Source organism: Sceloporus occidentalis, unplaced genomic scaffold, assembly GCF_023333645.1.
Source record: "Sceloporus occidentalis isolate IW3139 unplaced genomic scaffold, rSceOcc1.0.p SCAF_8, whole genome shotgun sequence".
Classification (NCBI taxonomy): domain Eukaryota; kingdom Metazoa; phylum Chordata; class Lepidosauria; order Squamata; family Phrynosomatidae; genus Sceloporus; species Sceloporus occidentalis.
In genome coordinates this window covers 5970855-5989137 of record NW_028316988.1, presented here as the reverse complement: position 1 = coordinate 5989137, position 18283 = coordinate 5970855, and the positions used below count along the sequence as shown (strand labels likewise).

The window sequence follows — 18283 nt, the reverse complement described above, 5'->3', positions numbered from 1 at the left end:
TTTAGTTGCCATGGCTCAGTGCTATGGGATTCAGGGTATTGTGGTTTGTTGTGGCCCAAGAGCGGAGCTGTGTGTCACAAGAAACTCAGTTTTGAACTTTTGCAACTGGGGAAAATGAAGAAGATGAGATTATAAAGAAGGGAGAAAGGGAAATTGTGTTTCCAAACGTTAATCCATCAGTTTCCTTTTCTCCCAAGTTGAAGAAAGGGGAAGCAGTTGGAGGGTTAATAAAATCACCAATGGCATTTTCCACTATTCTGGTAATGGTTTAAATGCAGGGTTTTACTTTAAAGTTAAATGGTAATTAAAAATAAATGTTATTTTATACTGTAATTGAATTAGATAAATTAGTTTAGTAGTGATTAAAACTAAATGCGTTATTCATTTTCTAGTAACTTTCCTACATCCATGTGGTTACTTCTAACTTACTCCTGCCTAGCCTAGCTAGGGCTGGCGATAATAATGAAGTCATGATGATGATGATGATGAATAAAGTACCATGAAGTTACAGTCCTAAGGCAACATACAGAGTGAAAGACAATAATTTGGGGATATAACCCTTGAAATGATTTTTCCGAGGTGCTTTCTAATTTTAAAGAGCATTTTTACATATTTTGCAGAATGTTGAACTGAATTTTTCATGTTTTTTTCCTTCTCAATCCTAAGATCTTTATAAGAAATTAAAAAGTATGTTAAAAACAACAAAGAATGAACTAGTAAGATAATAAATTGCTTTTTAAAAATGGCAGTGGTAATGGTTAAAAAAGTCATTATGTGAGGTTGTACATAGCCACACAATGAATTAAAATTCACTTTCCGAACTTTGTTTTTCAGGGAGGGAGTGATTTTAAACCAGTCTCATTTACAGGATGACTAGACTGTCAATAGGCTTATCTGCAAATAAGATTACAACTTAAGACAGTGAACTGCATCCTGCGTTTCTTGGAAGGGAGCCCTCGAGATGGCAAAGAAGAAGGTCTGGGATCAGACAGGGGAAGAATAAGACAAGGTCTTCTATCACAAAGATAAACAACATTAGTTTGGTAATAAATGGCAAGGAAATGTATGGCTAAGAGATATTAGGGAGATTGATATAAAAGTCTACTAGCCAGACTCAGACAATGTTTTGTTCTTTTACCTACACTTGCGCCTAATCCTCCCTCTAAGGTGGAGTGGGCAAAGTGCTCCAAGGATGTATTTGGGCCCAAACAGACAGGCTAAAATAAAGCTGCTTCGAGTCACTTTGGAGGTATGCTGTTTAAATGCTGCATGCGTCCTAAAATGCTGGAAGCTGCACCAAAGCCATGCTCCAGTCCTAAGGACTGGGGCGCAGCTTTGGCACAGCTTCTGGCCTCTTGAGATGCATGTGTCATTTAAACAGCATACCTCCAAAGTGTCCTGAAGCAGCTTTATTTTGGCCTGTCTGTTCAGGCCCTTTGTGACCTCCAGCATCCCCAGATTGCCCTTCTACACCAAAAAAGGGCCAAGGATGTATTTGTGACCTCCGGCATCCCCAGACTGCCCTTTTTCTTGACCCCCCCCCCCCAAAAAAAAAAGGGCCTGGTCATGTTTCTTTTACTTTTTCCAGAGGATGTCTCAATTAAAAAAGATCACCTCTCCTAAAAAGCAACAGTTTTAATGACTCCCCCTGGAATGTTGTTCAGGCTTTTAGCTAATGAGCTTGCTTCTCTCTGCACCTGTTTGTTGTCTAGTCCCTAAAGGGTTGGCTTAGGAGGAGAATAATCTTCATCATCATCAACATCATCATCTATTTTGCTTTGTGTAGGTTTTGTTGCATGGAAACATCCCATTTCTCCAGCAACAGGTGTTTGCTGGAGAGGCCTCAGCTGAACAGGGCTCCCTTGTTGGCAAGACCAAGCAGCAATGTAATCGGATCCTAGAGGAGGAGGAGGAAGACATGCAAGAAAGATGCATCAGAGTAGAAAAAGAGCACTTTTCCTTGGACAGAACATAACCCAAATGGCTAACGTACCCTCCAACATTTCACAGATGAACACCAATACACGTGTGGCCAAGCAACATCAGAATGTGGGCAGCATGGCAAAAAGTATTAATGAAGAGGAAGCCAGGGGAAGCTGCAGCAGCTTGCTTTTGTCTGAGCCCAGTGGGAAGACCAAGATTCTGTCCCTTTTCCGAGCTACTACTTTTGCACTCTGAAATCAGTTTGCAGCAGTTGAAGTAAGGTGAGGGCAAAGAAGGAAAGTGGAAGGAAGAGAGAGAAACTGGGATATAGGGAGTCCTAGTGGCGCAGTGGTTAAATGCCTGGGCTGCCGCCACAAGGTTGTGAGTTCAATCCCAAGGGGTCCAAGGTCCACTCAGCCTTGCATCCTTCTGTAGGTCGCTAAAATGAGTACCCAGCTTGTTGGGGGGAATTGGATTACAAACTGGAAACCGCTTAGGGAGTGCTAGTTCACCGATAATTGGTATGGAAATGTCCGTGCTATTGCTATTGCTATTATTGGCTGGTCTACACAGGTGAGAATACTCTGGGCTGTTCCTGGGGTATTCTGGTCCCAAAGTAGAAATGTACTTGCTATTACTATTGCAATTTTAGAAGCAACTGACACAAACGGGGCCATCGACAATAAACTGGGACTGTCCTAGTCAAGTCGGGGCAGTTGGAGAGTATGGAAATCTGGGAAGTCGTAGGCCAAGGCATACTTTTTCTTTCCGTCTTGGTTGAAATTCTGCTTCGGTTGCCTTCATGTTCTAAACATCTCATCTTGGGTCCTGCAAATGCCATAAACCAGGTTGGCTGCACTGATGGGGGCTGTATTCTAAACATCTTGAAGAACCCGGACTGGAGAGAAGGCTGGCGTATACTAATAGTGAAGTAATTATATGAGTGCCAGTCATATGTGGCAAAGCAACACAATTTATGTGCAATTCAAAGGTATCAGCAGGCCTGGAGAGTCACTCCCACCCCCAACCCGCTTGCAGAAGTGCCATAAACAAACAAGCACATAAATTAATCAAGGGAACTAACCCAAGGGAGGGGAAACCTTTAGAGCAATCTGCTGAGCATTGAGCACTTTCTCTGGTTACACAATGCTGACTTTATTATGGTGAAAGAGAACAGAAGCCTAGGAGGGATGAGTGGAAGAATGAGATGGAATAGAGTAGTCTGGAAAAGGGCATGGCTAGTCGGTGTCCTATGCTCCAGTCAGCAAGCATCCTGGGTTATAATTCAAGCAGTCAATTTAGTCCAAGTCAGTCGCAGATTATCCAACAATAGCACTTAGCATTTAGCAATAGCATTAGCGTTTCCTTTTGTATACAACCTCATAGTGAACTCAGCACTCTCTAAGTGGTTTACAAACTGTAAGCCAATTGCCCCCAACAAGCTGAGTACTCATTTTAACACCCTACAAAAGGTTGGAAGGTTGAGTCAACCTTGGAGCCCTGGGATCGAACTCACAATGTTGTGGCTGCAGGACTGGCATTTTAACAACTGGTCTAGGAGTTCAGAGAATCATAGAGCTGGGAGAGACCAGAAGGACCGTCCAGCTCGACCCTATTCTGCCATGCAGGAATACACATTCAGAGCACTCCTGACAGATGGCCATCTAGCCTCTGTTTAAGAACGTCCAAAGGAAGAAACAAGAAGTTGTGGTTTTTTCGGGCTATGAGGCCATGTTCTAGAAGAGTTTATTCCTGACATTTCGCCAGCATCTGTGGCTGTCTTCTTCAGAGAATGCTGGCATGGAAGAGAGTAGGGTAGTGATGGCGAACCTATGGCATGCGTGCCAGAGGTGGCACTCAGAGCCCTCTCCGTGGGCACATGTGCCGTCGCCCCAGCACAGAGTTTGCCAGAGTTTGTTACTAGAAAACCAGAGGGACATGGCACTTGGCAATAAATAAGTGGGTTTTGGGTTGCAGTTTGGGCACTCGGCCTCGAAAAGATTCACCATCACTGGAGTAGGGTATATATGCTGTTGGTTGAGAGGAGGCGACATGCATATTAATCTGTGTATTGTTCTCTTGTCGAATGGCAAGGCCTACAGGGTGTCCATTTACTTAATGAGCCATTTGTCTGGACACCTTGGAAGGTTAAGGGGTGATATGATAGCCCTGTTTAAGTATTTGAAGGAATGTCACACTGAGGAGGGAGCAAGCTTGTTTTCTGCTGCTCCAGAGAATAGGACATGGAGCAATGGATGCAAGCTACAGGAAAAGAGATCCCACCTCAACATTAGGAGGAACTTCCTGACAGTGAGAGCTGTTGGACAGTGGAACACACTCCTTCCTCGGATATTATAGTGGAGTCTCCTTCCTTAGAGGTCTTTAAACAGATCCTGGATGGCCATCTGTCAATGGGGATGCTTTGATTGTGAGTCCAACATCGCAGAGGTTGGACTGGACAGCCCTTGGGGTCTCTTACAACTCTAGGATTCTATGATTCAAATTGTTCCATTGTCGAACAGCTCTCACTGTCATGAAGTTCCTCCTAATGTTGAGGTGGAATCTCTTTTCCTGTAGTTTATTATTATTATTATTAACCTTTATTTATGAAGCGCTGTAAATTTACACAGCGCTGTACATGCAATCTTTTTAGTTAGATGGTTCCCTGCCCTCGGGCTTACAATCTAAAAAGGCATGACACAGAAAGAGAAGGGAGTGGTGGAGGGAAAGGGGATGAGGTCCAGCAGTTCCTCTCTACCTCCGAAGCCTGGACCAAGGCAGATGGACTGGAGGGAGGGCTTGGCTTCAAAATGGAAGGTTAATTTTCATCCAGGGAAAATATATACTCTCAAGTAGGATAATACAAATACAATACATAGCAATACAGGAAATGGTTTGATAAACAGGCACTAAAAGAACATCAGATGGTAAGCGACAATTTGCATCCATTGTTCCGAATCCTATTCTCTGGAGCAGCAGAAAACATTCTTGCTCCATCTTGTCTCCTCGTAGGGCATGGTTTCCAGACCTTTCACCATTTTGGTTGCCCTCTTCCTTTCTTAATGCTTGATCATTTAATACACTTCTGATTCATAATCCAGGCACCATGGTGGTCTAATTTTGTGAAATCATTCTAAGGGGCTGCATCCTAGTCGGGTTCGGTGGGCTCCAGCCTCTTTGCCTTCTCCTCAATTCCAGGGTCCAGGAGTGGAAAGAACTGAATGAACGGGGCGAAATGACAGGAAAAACACCAGGTTCCAGGCATTCTCCAACTTCTTCCAAATACTCCATTATGGCTGTTAGACTGTTCAGCTCAGCTCCGAAGAAACCCTCATGACCAAGATGCTGTTGCTAATCTCTTAAATTCTCTATTTTCAGTAGGTATTTAAAATAACTCTTTTGTTCCATGAGAAACAGTGGAGCTGAAAGGGAAAGTATGGAACTGAGGAATGTAACTAGGGAGACTGAATTAGTTACTCCCACCCTTTTCCATCCTCCTGTGCTTACTGCGTTTTTTTAATCTCCAAGAATTAGGCTTTGCATTGTTTGAAAGAATCTGCAAGTGCTATGAATGTGAGCTTTATAATCTGCTTTCTGAGTCTTTTCGAAAGTATGATACAGTTTTGTTCAGTTTAGCCTATCCAGATATTCTAAACACAGAGGGATTATTTACACACTCGCACAAACACACACACAAGGAAGAAAGAGAGAGAGAGAGAAAGATTTTCATATTCATGCTGCAAAGAAGGGAAGGGCTGCAACATATGTTTTGCATGCAAAAGGTCCTGGGTTCAGATTATATTATCCACTAGGGATGTAATTCTTCTCAGATAAAGCAATGAGTAATTTTATCATGGTTTATTCTGCACAAAATCTGCAAATGGTTGTTTTGTCACAGAAAATAGCATTTTCTGCACAGAGAGAAGCATCTTCTGAGCAGAAAAAGATGTTTCCTGTACAGAAAATGCTGCTTTCTATGCCAATCAATCCCTTTTTCGCAGAATAAGTCTTCTATTGCAGCATTTGTTGTGCATAAAATAGGTTTTCCTTGCCAAAATATACAGAGTTGAGACTGCCATGGTCGCTTTGGTCGATGATCTCCGTCTGGGCATCGACGGGAAAGTGTGACCATGCTGGTGCTCTTGGACATCTTGACATTCAATACCATAGACCATGGTATCCTTCTGGAACACCTGAGAGAGTTAGGTATTGGGGGCACTGCACACCAATGGCTCCGTTCCTAAATCTCGGTCAGATTCCAGATGGTGATGCTGGGGGACAGCTGCTCTCGTAAAAGAGAGCCGACATCCAGTGTCCTTCAGGGCGCCATTCTGTCCACCATGCTGTTTAATATTTACATGATGCCGCTGGGAGAGATCATCTGGAGGCATAGGGCGTGGTGTTATCAGTACGCTGATGACACCCAAATATGTTTCTCTATGCAGTGACCGAAGATGGCATCTCTACTCTGAATGCCTGCCTTGAGTCAGTAATGGGTTGGATGAGGGAAAACAAACTCAGACTGAATCCAGAGAAAACGGAGGAACTAGTGATGGGGTCTCTAGGCCCAGGCAGGGAAGTTTGCCAACCTGTCCTGTCACACTTCCAGTAAAGTACAAACTTTGCAGTTTGGGAGTACTCCTAGATCCGTCTCTGCAGTTATCATCTCAAGTAGATGCGACGGCTAGGAGTGCTTAGTACCAACTTTGGTTGATACACCAACTGCATCCCTATCTGGGCCAAAAGGACCTTGAAACCGTGGTACTCGCACTGGTAATCTCTTGTTTAGATTTCTGTAATGCACTCTACATGGGGCTACCTTTGTACTAAGTTCAGAAGCTTCAGTTGGTTCAAAATGCTGCAGCCAGATGGGTCACCGGAGCATCAAGGCTTGACCACATAACACCAATATTAAAATCTCTTCACTGGCTGCCGATCAGCTTCCGGACCCAATACAAAGTGTTGGTTATTACCTTTAAAGCCCTACATGGCTTGGGCCCAAGTTACTTGCGGGAATGCCTCTCCCTACATAATCTGTCCGCACTCTCATCAGTGAAAAGCGTGAAGATGAGTGGCGAGTGACTTTCCGAGAGCTCCACCTTTGCCTGCCTGAAAGGCAATGGAAAACCACCTCTGACTGTTTCTTACCTTAGAAAATCTTATGAAATTCATGGGGTTGTCATGTATTGGCAGGCAATCTGAAGGCGCATATGCACATGGGGTCCCTATCTGTTTTATTCCAATGGCAAGGAAATGAGAAGTGGGGCCTCTCAGCATAATCTTAAGGGCAGGACTGACCCGCCACGTTCCGTGTCGCTTTCCTTCTCCTATTCAATTGTTATCATACAGGAGTTTATCACACGGGAAGAATTTCTCTTAATTTCAAATGAAAAGAAAGTGGGGCCAGAACGCATTCACGTGAATTCGCTAGTTCAGCAAATTTACGTGAATGCGAATTGTGTTCGAACTGACCTCCCATTGCCCCAAAATAGCTTTCAATTGCTTGAAATTGTGTGTGATCACCTCTCACACAATAACGTGAAACCCCATGATTGCGTTCGGACTGACGTCCCATTGCCCGAAATTGTGTGTGGTAGTCTATCATGCAATAATGTGAAACCCCATGGTTGCGTTCGGATTGCCATTGGATTACACTTCCAATTTCCCTTGTCTGATAACGTCCACAGTATTTAACACTGCCTTCAGAGCCTGATGAAGAAGCCTTTGGTGGAGCTTTGAAAGCTTGCGTGATGAATTTTGGGCATTTTGATTGGTACCACCTTCTTCTGAGGATTTTGTGGTATTTTGCCACATGGCCAACATGACTATTGCGCATATCTTTGTATATCACTTGGCTGCGCTGATACAAATTGTGATTTTTAAGCTGTAAGGGATATTTTAAAAGCAGGTGAAAAAATGTGGTGGCAGAATTCATTGGGACTTTTATAGTCCTCTTTCCCAGTTTCCCACCATCTTATATTCCTCTTTTTCACTCTTTTATATTCCTTTCCAACCTGCATCTTATATGCCTCTTTCCCACCCTTTTATATTCTTTTTCGCTCTTATACAGTGGACCCTTGTTAGGTTTCCAGATCCCCCGTGGATAACAAAATCCGTGGATGCTCAAGTCCCATTAAAGGCAACAGCAGAGCAAAATGGCGTCCCTTATGACAAATGGAAAAATTATTGTTTATTTATAGTATTTATACCCCATTCTTCAGCCAAAAGGCTCTCAGAGAGGCTTACATTGCTTTAAATTAGACATTTCCCTGCTCTCAGGTTTACAATCTAAAAAAATTTCAAGGTTTTATACTTGAAATTTATACTTTTTTGGAATATTTTCAAGCCATGGATGCTTGAATCTGTGTATAAAAAATCTGTGTATAAGGAGGGCCGACTGTACTCTTTTCCACCTTATGTCTTTTATATTCCTCTTTCCCACCTTGTGTCTTTTATATTCCTCCTTTTCACCTTATGTCTTTTATATCCCTCCTTTCCATCTTGTCTCTTTTACATTCCTCCTTTCCACCTAGTCTTTTATATTCCTCCTTTCCACCTTGTCTTTTATATTCCTCCTTTTCACCCCATGTCTTTTATATTTCTCCTTTTCACCTTGTCTTATATCCCTCCTTTTCACCCCATCTTTTATATTCCACTTTTCCACCCTGTGTCTTTTATATTCCTCCTTTTCACCCCATGTCTTTTATATTCCTCCTTTTCACCTTGTGTCTTTTATATTCCTCCTTTCCACCTTATGTCTTTTATATTCCTCTTTTTCCAACCTTTGTGTTAATAGCCATTCCCCCCACCATCTTATATCACTCCTTTCCCCTAGCTTAAATCCCCCTTTTTTCGCCCTTTTTGTCTTTTCCACCCCATTTCCCCCCCTTCCTCCTGGCTTTGAGGGCAGCAGCCATCCATCCATCCATTCCTTCCTCCTTCCTCTTCCTGGGCCACAGAGGGGGGCCTGTGTCCTCCATGGCGGCCTTATCCCCCTCAGGAAGCCTGAAGCCACCCCATTGCCTTTATTCACACCTTGTGTGTGTGTGTGTGTGTTTGTGCTTGTGTATACATTGATCTCCTCAGAGAGAGAGAGATCTGTTTCGTACAGAGGCTCTGCTGCTCGTGAGGCAAAAAGGGGGAGACTGAGGAGGAGGAGGGCAAAGAAGGGGCGGAGCCTGGCGCGGGGTTTCCCAGCCGAGGCGCAGGGGCGGCAGAGGAGGAGGAGGAGGAGGAGGAGGAAGGCTCAGAAAGAAAGAAGGAGGGAAGGGAAGGGAAGGGAAGGAGGGAGGGTCGGTCTCCTCTCTCTGTCTCTGGTTCGGCGCCCAGCAGCCTCCGCTTCCCTTATGGCGGCGAGCGGGAGCTGAATCAGGGCGAGGCTGAAGGAAGGAAAGGCGCCCGACCGAGCGACTGTCCGCCTGCCTGCCTTGCTTCCTCCCTCGGGGTCGAGGGTGGTTCCTTTGTTGGGGGTCCGGCGCCGCCCTCGGATTTCTCCCCCTGTCTCTCTCTCTCTCTCTGGAGGGACGGAGAAGGCGAGGCGGCGGCCTCTTCCTCCTCCTCCTCTTCTTCTCCTCCTCCATTCTGCTTCCTGCCCTTTGGGCGGAGGGACCCAGAGCCCAGCCCAGGAGCAGGAGCAGGAGCAGGAGCAGGAGGGTCTCTCGGCGGCGGAGGGCCCTGGAGCAAGGAGAAGAAGGAGGGCAGCCGCAGGCGGAGGCGGCGGAGGCGGAGGCGGCAGGAGAAGGAGGAGGTGAGCCCCCTTTTCTCCCCCTTCCAAAACAAGCCATAGCTCTTCCCTGAAAACCTCCATCCCTGGCCCCAAAAGCTGCCGTTTCTCATCCCCCCAAAAAAGGTTCTTCCTGCCCCAAAGCACCGATTTCTGCCCCCACAAGCATCCATTTCCACCCCCCAAAAAAACCTCCATTCCTCTCCCCCAAAGCCTCCATCTCTGCCCCCTAAATCTTCCATTTCTACCCCAAAGCTTCCATTTTTGCCCCCCAAAAAAACCTCCGTTCGTGTCCCCAAAAGGTTCCATTTCTGTCCCCAAAATACCTGTGTATTTGTCCCCCAAAAACTCAATTCCTGCCCCACAAGCATCCATTTCACCCCCCAAAAAACCCCTCCATTCCTGCCCCCAAAACCTTTCATCTCTGCTCTCCCCCAAAGCTCCCCCTCCTTCCCTCTTTCCTGGGCCTTCCTTCCCCCCCCCCCCGACCCACATCTCCCCCCAAAGAAAGCAGGGCTTCTTCAATGGTGGCCTTAGGAACAAGCCTCCAGCCCCACCCAGGCCCTACTCCCTCCCTCCCTTCTTCTCCTTTTCCTCCTCCTTCCCCCTTTTCTCTGAATCAGGTTTCTTTTTTAAAAGGGGGGAGACAAAGGCTGCAGTGGATTCCTCTCCTTTTCCTACTCTCCCAACCCCTCCCTCCCTCCCTCCCTAGGGCTTGAAAAACCCTCCTTTGCCCCCATTTCTTCCTCTTCTGCTTCTACTTCCCCTCCCTTTTCAATCTGCTCCTTCCTTCCCTCCCCTCCCTTTTGGATTTGCTCCTTCCTTCCTTCCTTCCTTCCTTCCTTCCTTCTTTCTTCCCCTCCCTTTTGGATCTGCTCTTTCCTTCCTTTCTTCCCCTCCCTTTTGGATCTGCTCTTTCCTGCCTTCCTTTCTTCCCCTCCCTTTTGAATCTGCTCCTTCCTTCCTTTCCTCCCCTTCCTCCCTCCCTTCCTTTCTTCCTTCCCAGCTGCTTCACATCCTTTCCCTCTGGGCTCTCCCTCCATTTTGTGCTCCCCCCATTTTGCCTCTCTTCTTCTCAGCCCTTTCCTGCTCCTCTCCTCCTCCTCCTCCTCCTCCTTTTCCACCCAGCAATGCCAAGGCTTCCTCTCTCTTTCTCTCTCTGCCCAGCCCTTTCCTGCAGCCTTTGGAAGGGAGAAATAATAATAATAATAGTAATAATAATGATAATCCCATTTTGGAAGGGCTTTAGTTTGGTTTTTCTCCTCCCAGCAGCACTGTTCCCACCCATCTCACAACAGAAAGGGATATGGGAGTGTGCCTCTGTTGCTGCTGGACAGAGATAGAGAAAGAAAGGGAGGGCGGTTATGATTCATATCATTATTATCATCATCGTTGTTGTTGTTGTCCCTCCAGGTTTGAGACTAAAAGGTGTATATAATAATAATAATAATAATAATAATAATAATAATAAGGTTTATTTATATTTCCCGCCTCTCCCAAGGATTGAAGCAGGATTGCATCAGTAAAAATGATACAATAATTAAAAATAAGATCAATAAAACACTGAATTAACCAAAATTCCTATTCTCTAAAATAACAATTCGTCAATGTTGGGAGAGAAACCACAAATGGGGATGTTTTTGGTGGGTTTTTCAGGCTGTATGGCTGTGTTCTGGAAGAGCTTTATTATTATTATTACTATTACTATTATTATTATTACTACTACTTTCCCTCCAGGTTTGAGACTAAAAGGTGTATGTACTGAGAGAGAGAAGCCACGAAGGGGATGTTATATTGTTTTCTGGGCTATAGGGCCGTGTTCTGGAACATTATTGTTGCTACTATTATTATTATTGAGACTAAAAGGTGTATGTGTTGGGCGAGAAACCACAGTCTTTTGTGGGGTTTTCAGTCTATATGGCCTTGTCCTGGAAGAGCCTTATTATTATTATCATTCCTGATGTTTCTCCAGCATCTGGCACCTTGGGAGACTCTCTTCCATGCCAGCATTCTCTGAAGATGCCAGCCATGGATGCTGGGCATCAGGAATCATAATACTCTTCCAGAACATGGCCATATAGCCCCTAAACCCCACAAAAAACTGGGTCCTGGCCCTGGAAGCCTTCGACTTCACACAAAGGGGATGCTTAGGAGAAGTGTACAATTGTTTATGGCTGTCATGGTGGAACATGGATTCGGGTGGAAGGAGGAGGAGATGAAGCAGAAGAAGAGCGAGATGGGTGAAGACAAAAACCCTGGCCAAAGGAAAGGATGCAAAAAGGATCCTGGGGGGCTTTTCTCCTCCCTAAGACCACCGTAGGTTGTACCCGAGAGCTTCACGGACCCCTTTTCCTTAGTTGTTTTTCTGTTTTAATAGGTGTTGTATAATTTAGCCATCTCGCCATGGATTTTGGCCGCAGGAGGATGAGGCAGCAGATACACAGGGAAAGTTCAGCCTGTTGAGGAATAAAACCACAGACAGTTTTTTAAAGGGGGGGGGGGCTTTTTTCTGCAAATCCACTTGAGTAAAATGAGGGAAAGGGGCGTGGAAACAAATTACGTGACATTAAAAGAATCATAAGGAAGACTAGACATGGAGTCGGAAGAGAAAGAAGTACCTTAGAATGTCTATCACTTGTAAATATGGGGTAAAATGGTAGTGTATGTGGGGGTTTTTGTTATCACGATGGCCTTTGCAAAGCTGCTTTTGGGGCACATTTTAGCTAATATAGGGCTGTCTCTAGGGCTGCCTTTCCTCCCCCCTTTATTTTAAAGACACTTGAAAACATAAAACTGCTTCTTAATGTAGGGAAAGCATAACCTGAACGTGGAGAAAGCGTAGACCCCAAAAGATCCCTTCCCAGCTTGGCTGCCTGCATCCATAGCCTGAGGAAAGGTTTGCTGCCCATTTTGAGGCTTGTAAATAAAGCCAGAGCGCCTTCTTTGCTCACTATGTGCGGCGCATGCTGGAAAACAAGATACGGGATCTCAACGCGCCGTGCAACGTTTTAAGCGTTTTTCTCTCCCTTGTGTAATTTCAGAAAGGGGGCTGAATAGTTTGCTTGTCTCGGCGGCCGCAGATTATGGGGTGTGTGCGAGCGTTCCCCCCCCCTTTTTTTTTTCTCGTATCCCAGAGAATGAATGGATCTTTTTGTGCCTGGGCCGGGCAACTGCAACAAGATGGCGTTTGCAGGGAAGCAACTCTCCGGTTTTTTCAACTCGGCGTTGTAGCCTCGCCAAACTAAACCTTGCAGTTTGGAGTCTGTTTTGACTCGGTTAATCCCCCCTCCTTTTGTAACGAATCCATTTTCTTTCTAGGGTTGCGGAGTGTCAGAGCACTAGCAGCATTTTTCAGTCCCCAAACAAAGATTGGGTGGGTTTGTTTAAATTCTGCACGTAGCGGCATAATAAATAACACCGGATAAAAGGGGCCATGATTGTTGTAACTTCCAAACCCTCCTGGTAAGAGGAGTAGCCATTTTATTTTACAATGCACTGCTATTAACCTCCAGGTTTCTTCTTCCACAGCGCAGCTTACATAAATTTGGTGGGAGCATTATTTGTCGGTCTGTGCAATCTGTCAGCGTGATGCTCGCATGTGACCTCTCCGAAGGAAAGGAAATGCAGCTCTGCTCTGCAACCTTGTTCCAATTATGTGGCAGCTTCTTTTTAACACTATTTGGACCGGCATTGATGTAGTGCAATAAAAATGGCCGCAAACCAAAAGTGTATTTGGTTAGGAACATATTTTTCCTAGTCATTTATACATGCTTTGTGCTTAATGATAGACAACTTGTGTGGTTTTTGATAAAGGTTGAAATTTGATACATGCTAAGATTAAGCCTGATAAAATTCAGTAGCAGCCAGACAAATTTGCATAGGATTTTGGCCTGTAATGGTGTATTAAAATAGCCTGTAAAGTCTGATGAGTTTTTTAAATAGCTAATTAATTAATTTGAAGCAAAAGTGAATGTTAATTCACATTCTAATTAGGCTGAAGCACTGCAGACGTTAAACTGACCCAGGACAGATCCATCTGGAAGTAAAGTGGACTAATTTTAATTGTATCTGCATTCCCATTGACATTTGGATTCATGCTGATGGCCTCAATAATCCTCTTTGGAATTATGTCAGTTGGGATCAAAGTGCCAGCGAAGACTTTAAAAAGTTGTATTTTGGTATATTTTGTCTACATCCAGTACCTAAAAGTGGGTTAGGGCTGGACGAATAACATTTATTTGGATGGATGTATACTCATATTGTTTTTAATTGTTTTGCATTTTCTCTAAGAGCAGGTGGTAAAATAAGTCAAGGGCCTAGTCTTTGGATGAGAACAATAGACTTTTATGTTTTGCAGCTACTAAGTCAGTGCATAATAGCCATTCTGACAGGATAGGATACTGTATGTATTTTGCATGGGAAACTCAGGCCTGTTACAGACTGCCAAAATAAAGCTGCTTGGGGTCTCTTTGGAGGCATGCTGTTTAAATGATGCATGCATCCTAAGAATCCAGAAGCTGCACCAAAGCTGCCCTCCAGTGCTTAGGAATGGAGTGCGGCTTTGGCGCGACCTCCGGACTCTTAGGACCCATGCATCATTTAAAGAGCATACCTCCAAAGAGACCCGAAGCAGCTTTATTTGGGCAGTCTGGAACAGGCCTCAGTTGTTATTCCAGATGAAAATCGTTGAAGGATAACCTATTCCTTATTTGTTAATTCGTATCCCACATCTCCTCCAAGAAGCTCAGTGTGGTCCTTTCCTTCATTTTCATCTCCACAACAAACATGTGGGGTAGACCAAGAGGGCAACATAGAGATGGGGCAGATGTGGTGGGGTTTTCTTCTCTGGACCACTCCAAAAAGAGGTTGGACAGCTACCTGCTGGGGATGCTTTATCTGGAAGTCCAGCACTGAGCAGCAGGTTGGACCTGATGGTCCATGAGGCTTCTTCTGATTCTATGATCCTGTTTTGAAATTAAATTCAACAAAGACTTGATCCAGGTCTTTCCAGTCCTGTCTGACCAGATGGACGTTCAAAGACATAGCCCTGGCAGTCTGGATCAATAAGCAAAGGGATCTTTCAGCACCTTTGATACTGAGGAAAAGAAGTTGGTATGACTAGATTTGGTCATAGAATCATAGAGTTGCCAGGGGCCATCCAGTCCAACCCCTTTCTGCCATGCAGGAACTCTCAATCAAAGCATCCACAACAGATGACCATTCAGCCTCTGTTTAAAGACTTCCAAAGAAGGAGACTCCACTATAAGCTCTGAGGGAGTGTCTTTCACTGTCTGACAGCTCATACTGTCCTCCTAATGTTGAGGTGGTATTGCTTTTTTTATAGTTTGCATCCATTGTTCTGGGTCTTATTCTCTGGAGCAGCAGAAAACAAGCTTGGTCCATCCTCAGTATGACACCCTTTCAAATACTGACATGGTCTCCATCATGTGCATGGAGTGGAATACCTACAGACAGACATTTATACTTATGAATAAGGAGGTTATGTGTGTGAATAGCAGTAAAAATGCAAAATGTGTAGGTATGGTACTGAGGTGACAAGTTGGGTCTTAAAGATGGATGGCCATTTGGGGGGCAAAGGTAGGAGGAAATAAATTGCTCAAAGCCAAGATGAGTAGATAATTATTTAAACAGTGGACAGAGTTATTGGGATGTGTATGATGTTGGCTGGTAGTAAAATGGGCAAGGAGCCCTCATGAGTCTGGAGTGTTGACTTGTTTTACAATATGTGTAGTGTGAACATTGTCTATGGCGGGTTATAGACCGCCTCTTGGGACGTCCATAGGACGTCCCATTTTAAAAAAGGGGTGTCTCTTCTAGACGCCCCTGGCTCTAGTACGGACTCTGTCCGTACAATATGGCGCTGGCCGTTCCACACGGCCGGCGCCATCTTTACGTATCGGACGCTGTGCGTCCAAACGTGTCGCGGCACTAATGACGTCGCGAGTGCACCAGCGGCGCCTCGCGACATCATTAGGGCGCCGCAGAAAGAAGCTCCATTTTGGAGCTTCTTTTTTGCTCCGCAAGGGAACCGCGCGGTGTGGCTGCGACGGCTCCCTTACGGGGCAAATGGCGGCGGCGGCAGACCGCCTCAAAGCGGCGGTCTATAACCCGCCTCTGTTCAATCCATGTTATGGAATATAAGATACTCTCCAGTCAATGCAGGGCTGGGAGGAGGAAAGTAACATGAATACTAGTTAAAGCAAGCCTTTGGTGTAAGACTAGCCTGATACTCCCCATCCTGTTACTGAGTTACAACATCCATAATCTATAACTACCACAACATTGGTGCGGAGATGATGGGAACAGTAGTCTGACCCACAAAACATCACCGGGTTGAGGACAGCTGTTCTGAGAGAGATTCATATGGTATATTTAATTTTTTCAGTCCAGAATAATTGGTTTTATAGGAACAAAATGTTTCCTTTTCAGGAATAGATCGGCAGTAACACTAACCTGATGCTTGTAGGCGTTTCTCCCTCCAAACTAACCCATTTCATGGTTGGCAGTTGAGCGTAATAAGCTTGAAACACCAAGAACTAAAATTAGGTCATTAAAGGAGTACGTAACCGTTATAGAAGCTCTTGCCATGCTTTCTCAACCATTGTGTGGAGTCACACAAATTGCTTTCAACTTTGGGTGGAAACTGCTAATCTGTGATCTAAAATGCATTTTTAAAGCAGCATAACGTTGTGTGAAGTTGCATTTAAGGGGGCAATTGATTCTACAACCTCGCTTTGCATCGATATAATCCAGTTGATTTCATTAATAACGTGTCAATGCTCTTGTTCTTTGTTGCCTTTCTCCCCACTCATTGAAGGATGAAAGAGAATAAAAGAGATCCTACTATTAATGGAAAATTTGTAATGGAGGGATCACATCTATGCTTAAAAATCCCTGTCGGTTTTGCTTCCTGTATGTTTCAGTTGGCTCAAGTTTCAGGCTCCGAATTGGATTAAATTCTTACTGGCCGTGGATTTGGGCTTTGCATTAGTGGATTGGTAATTGATATTCTCAATTTTAATATCCAGATGTAGCCATATGGCATTCCATATTGTTCTGAGATTGCCATTAACGCTAGTCTTAACAGTACAAGGGAGGGGAAAAATAATCTCAAGCAGACTACTAAGGGACATTCTCAGTGCTGTTTGTCCATCACTGCCACCAAAGTAACATGGAAAGAAATAGTGGGATGTTCTATTGTTTGGTCATCCTGGGAAAATTAGTAATTCCAAAGTGACTTTAGATTGGCTGCTATTTATTAATTAAATAAGGCCTGTTACAGACTGCCAAAATAAAGCTGCTTCGGGTCTCTTTGGAGGTATGCTATTTAAATGATGCATGGGTCCTAAGAGTCTGGAGGTCGCACCAAAGCCACACTCCATTCCTAAGCACTGGAGTGCAGCTTTGGCGTGACCTCTGGACTCTTAGGACCCATGCATCATTTAAAGAGCATACCTCCAAAGAGACCCGAAGCAGCTTTATTTTGGCAGTCTGTAACAGGCCTATGATATCATGTATGGGGCCCAGATGGCAAGTGTTGCAAAGGACGCAACTGTCATAGCCATTTCCCAAAGGGCTTGTAATTAGGCAGAACTAAGATGAACATAAGGGCAGATTTGGTAGAGAGGGAGAAAAGAATTAGGGAGCCAGCTGCAGAAGAACACAACTATAGTTGGCCCTCTATATCCACGGATTCCTTATCCATTGATTTAACCACCCATGGTTTGAAAATATTATGTATAAATATGCATATACATGCATACATACAGATTCTACTCATAAGGAATAGTTTGCTGTCATGAACTGGAAAGGTGAACAGAAGGATAAGGGAAGTTGCAATATTGGGGGAGAATAAATGGGCAAACATTAAGGCAGGAATTAAGGCCTTTGATTTGTATCTCTTGCAACTTTGAAGTCTATAATAATAATAATAATAATAAAAATAAAAATAACATTTATTTCTATACCACTATTCCTATACAGATCACAGCAACACAGCAACAACATGGAAGTACAATAAAGATAATAATACAATAATATCCCACCGTGTGCAAACCCATCCCCTATACAATAAAAAAACATATATAAACTAAAACCCAAACTAAATAACAACAATAACAACAGATTAAAACCAATTAAAAAACCATACAATAGCTGGATAGAACCGTATACATCATTGAAGGGATTAAGATGACAATTAATGCTCATGGGGGAAAGCCTGGCGAAATAGGAAGGTCTTCAGGTTCCTCTTAAACACATCTAGGGAGGTGACAGTGCGGAGCTCATTGGGCAAAGAGTTCCAGAGCTGTGGGGCTGTGATGGAAAAAGCCCTCTGAGATGAAATGTATCTAAATTTAGGAACTCTCAATAAGTGTTTCTCACCCGATCTGAGAGTGCGGGGCGGATTATATTTATGATGATAACAGAACCACTTTTGCTAGTTAGTGAGATGCACTACTTTAGGACTGGTTTTTGACTGCTTTTAAAAGTTCATCGAGAGCATTTTAGTGGGTTTTATAAGATTTTAATCTCTGTACTGGCTTTTTTTTTAACCAAAAGGCCCTTTCATAATATGCTTTCCTAGTTTTATTCCTGCTTGTAAATTGTTGTTTTTAA

The 18283-nt window shown here is 44.2% G+C and overlaps 1 protein-coding gene across 5 annotated transcripts in view; it reads left to right on the top strand.

The window, feature by feature from the left end:
- Positions 1–9173: 9173 nt before the first annotated feature.
- Positions 9174–18283, top strand: part of GNB1 (G protein subunit beta 1) — a 55047-nt gene continuing 45937 nt past the window's right edge. For 4 of the 5 annotated variants that reach the window (XM_089534343.1, XM_089534342.1, XM_089534344.1 and 1 more), the window contains exon 1: positions 9174–9670. The gene's annotated coding sequence lies outside the window, so the exon portion shown is untranslated. The remainder of the gene's footprint in view (positions 9671–18283) is intronic. The other variant, XM_089534346.1, reaches the window with a different exon arrangement.